This window comes from Dendrobates tinctorius, unplaced genomic scaffold, assembly GCF_039654945.1.
Source record: "Dendrobates tinctorius isolate UK_male_01 unplaced genomic scaffold, ASM3965494v1 ptg000034l, whole genome shotgun sequence".
Classification (NCBI taxonomy): Eukaryota; Metazoa; Chordata; class Amphibia; order Anura; family Dendrobatidae; genus Dendrobates; species Dendrobates tinctorius.
In genome coordinates, this window is record NW_027361702.1 from 11982532 (window position 1) to 11986766 (window position 4235).

Below are 4235 nucleotides of genomic sequence, written 5' to 3' on the forward strand. Positions count from 1 at the left end.
TATTGTCAAAAATTCCAAAAGTGGGCGGTCCTTACTAAATGGATTGACGATGCCCTAGCATTTCTTTCGGAATGGTTTGGCAGAAACCGTAAAATATGTTATGGTGGGATTTCCTGTTCCCTCTGGTCTTGACGAGTCTATGTCATTGGCCATTAAAGTTGATCAGCGTTTACGTGAACGTAAAACTACACGAGAGGCGTTGCTGCCTTTTGAACGAACGTCTGAACCGATGCAATGTGATAGGGTTTTTCTAGGGCGCAACGGCAGGAGTTTAGAAGGCGTAATAAGCTGTGTTTTTTCTGTGGAGATGCCTCTCATACTATTTCTGTCTGCCCTAAACGAGAAAAATGTTTTGCTCACACATTTGCCGTAGGCAGTGTACAGCCTAAGTTACTTTTGGCAATTACTCTGATCTGCTCCTTGTCTACATTTTCCGCTAAGGCTTTTGTAGATTCAGGAGCAGCTTTGAATCTGATGGCTTTGGACTTTGCTAAACATTGTGGTTTTCCCATGATACCCCTGCGGACTCCTATCCCTTTGAGGGGTATTGATGCTACTCCTTTGGCGGAGAATAAACTCCAGTTTTGGACCCAGGTGATAATGCGGGTCGCCCCGGACCACCAAGAGAATTGTAAATTTTTGGTGTTGCACAATTTGCATGATACTATTGTACTGGGATTTCCCTGGTTGCAAACTCATAATCCTGTTTTGGACTGGAAATCTGTGTCTGTGGTGAGTTAGGGTTGTCAGTGTGTTCTTAGTGACACTCCTGTTTTCTCCACCTCAGTCTCATGATATTCTTGATTATTTGGCTGATTTTTCTGATGTATTTAGTGAGAGTAAGTCTGCATCTTTGCCTCCTCATAGGAGTTATGACTGTGCAATTGAGTTAACGCCCAGGTGTAAATTTCCCAAGGGTCAGCTTTTCAACTTATCGGTACCCAAACATGATGCTATGCGATCTAATATCAAGAAGTCGTTGGAGAAGGGTCATATTAGACCATCCTCTTCGCCTTTAGGTGCTGGGTTTTTTTTGTGGCCAAGAAAGATGGTTCATTAAGGCCTTGTATTGACTATCGTTCCCTTAACAAAATCACTGTTAAATATCAGTACCCGTTACCCCTGATTTCTGATTTATTTTCCAGAGTTAAAAGTGCCTGTTGGTTTACCATGCTTGACCTCAGGGGGGCGTATAGTCTTATTCGCATCAAGAATGGGGATGAATGGAAGACGGCGTTTAATACTCCAGAGGGACATTTTGAGTACCTGGTGATGCCTTTTGGGCTCACTAATGCCCCTTCTGTCTTCCAATCTTTTATGAACGATATTTTCTGGGACTTTGTGGATAAGTTTTTGATCATTTATCTGGATGATATTTTGATCTTTTCCAGTGATTGGGATTCTCATGTGGAACATGTCCGGACTGTGTTCCGGATTTCGAGGGAAAATTCCCTGTATGTTAAGGGATCGAAGTGCCTCTTTGGTGTACAGAGGATTTCATTTTTGGGATTCATTTTGTCCCCGTCTGCTATTGAAATGGACCTGGCCAAGGTACAGGCCATTTATGATTCGGTTCAGACCACTTCTTTGAAGGCTCTCCAGAAGTTTTTGGGTTTTGCTAATTTCTACCGTAAATTTTTAAGTAATTTTTCTGGTATTGACAAACCACTGACTGATCTGACGAAAAAGGGCGCTGATGTGGTGAATTGGTCTCCAGAGACAGTCTCGGCATTTCAGGAGCTTAAGCGGAGATTCACTTCTGCTCCGGTTCTACGCCAACCTTGATGTCTCACTCTCATTTCAGGTGGAGGTAGATGCTTCTGAGATTGGTGCAGGAGCCGTTTTGTCCCAAAAAGATCCGGTGATTTCTAAAATGAATCCCTGTGCCTTCTTTTCTCGAATATTCTCCCCATTTGAACGTAACTATGACGTGAGGAATCGGGAATTGTTGGCCATGAAATGGGCTTTTGAAGAGTGGAGACATTGGATGGAGGGAGCTAGACATCAAGTTGTGGTCCTCACCGACCTCAAGAATTTGATTTATCTTGAATCAGCCAAATGCTTGAATCCTAGACAGGCTAGGTGGGCCTTGTTTTTCATGCATTTTAATTTTGTGGTCTCCTTTCTTCCGGGCACTAAGGATGTTAAGGCGGACGCCCTTTCTAGGAGTTTCTCTGCGGATTCTCTTGATGTGACTGAGCCTACTACCGTTCTAAATGAGGGTGTAGTTCTTTCCGCCATCTCACCCGATTTGAGACGTGCCCTGGAGGAATTTCAGGAGAACAAACCTGAACGTTGCCCTATGGGAAAATTGTATGTCCCTGACAAGTGGAGGAAGAGAGTAATGTGTGAAATTCATTGCTCCACGTTGGCTGGTCATCCAGGTATTTTTGGTACCAGAGATTTGGTGAGTCGGTCTTTTTGGTGGCCTGCCTTATCTCATGATGTCAGGAATTTTGTGCAATCTTGTGGGACTTGTTCTCGGTCCAAACCCTGTTCTCATTCTAGTGGGTTGTTGATGCCCCTGCCGGTGCCCAAGAGGCCATGGACCATATCTCAATGCATTTTAGTTCCGATCTTCCTGTCTCTCAGAGAATGACTGTTATGTGGGTGATTTGTGATAGATTTTCTAAGATGATCCATCTTGTACCACTCCCAAAGTTGCCATCTTCTTCTGACTTGGTGCCCTTGTTTTGATAACAGGTGGTTCGGTTGCATGGGATTCCTGAGAACATTGTGTCGGACAGAGGAGTCCAGTATGTTTCCAGATTTTGGAGAGCTTTTTGTTCCAAACTGGGAATTCAGTTATCTTTCTACTCTGCATTTCATCCTCAGACCAATGGCCAGACTGAAAGAACAAACCAGACTTTGGAGTCCTATTTGAGATGTTTTATATCTGCTGATCAGGATGACTGGGTCTCATTTTTGTAGAGCTAGTTCTGCCACTTTGATGTCGCCCTTTTTCTGTAACTTTGGGTTTCATCCTCGATTTTCTTCAGGGCAAGTGGAGTCTTCGACCTGCCCAAGTGTGGACACTGTGGTAGAGAGAATGCAGCAGATTTGGGACCAAGTGGTGGAAAAGTTGGCCCTCTCTCAGGAAAAAGCCCAATGGTTTTCCAACCGTCATAGGACCATTGGTCCCCGGTTTAAAGTGGGTGATATGGTTTGGTTGTCGTCAAAGAATATTCCTATGAAGGTTGCGTCTCCAAAGTTCAAGCCAAGATTCATTGGACCTTATAAGATTTTGGAGATTCTTAATCCTGTTTCTTTTCGATTGGCTCTTCCAGCTACGTTTAAGATCCATAATGTGTTTCATAAATCTCTGTTGAAGAGGTTTGTGGAGCCGGTAGTTCCTATGGCGGCGCCTCCTGACCCTGTATTGGTTAAAGGCAATGTGGAATATGAGGTAGAGAAAATATTGGATTCTCGCTTGGCTAGATGGAGACTCCAGTACTTGGTCAAATGGAAGGGTTATGGCCAGGAGATTAAGTCTTGGGTTTCTGCTTCTGACATTCATGCCGATAGATTGGTTCGTGCTTTTCACCGGGCCCATCCTGATCGGCCTGGTGGCGTGGATGAGGGTTCGGTGACCCCTCCTCAAGGGGGGGTACTGTTGTGAATTTGCTTTCTGGCCTACCTCTGGTTACTGCTGAAGGTGGTGAAACTGTTCAGGTTGACGGAGGGGTTGTGAGTTCTCTTTCTGGACTCGCTCTGGTGGTTACTGGAGGTAATCGAGCTGATCTGATTAACAGAGGCTTGCCACCTGATAATGAGAACGACGATTGGAGATCTGGGGTTTCAGACTGGATTTAAGACAACCGACTCCCTCTATCCCTGCTGATGATTTTTTTCCTGCCTCCTGAGGTCTTAGTTTCCAGCTCAGTCCCTGCATGCTCAGCTAAGTGTTCTTTTGCTATTCTGTTCACATTTGATCTGGTTATGTCTATTTCAGTTTTGTGTGGGTCAGCCAGCTCCGGCTGGGGCTGTGCTGAATCACCATCCATATGTTACTGCTTGTGCCAGTTTGTTTTTGTCCCTTATTAGATTGGCCTCTTTTTGCTCTGCTTTCAGAATATACCAGAGTGCTGATATAGTGGGCGAAGTTGTGCAACTTCAGTATTTTTGCATCAGACGTGTTGGACCTTTTTGCAGGGTTTTTTTGCATGATTGCAGACAGTGTCTTTCCTTTCCTTTCCTGGCTAGTCAGTGTGGGCATCATCATTTGCGCAGTCTAT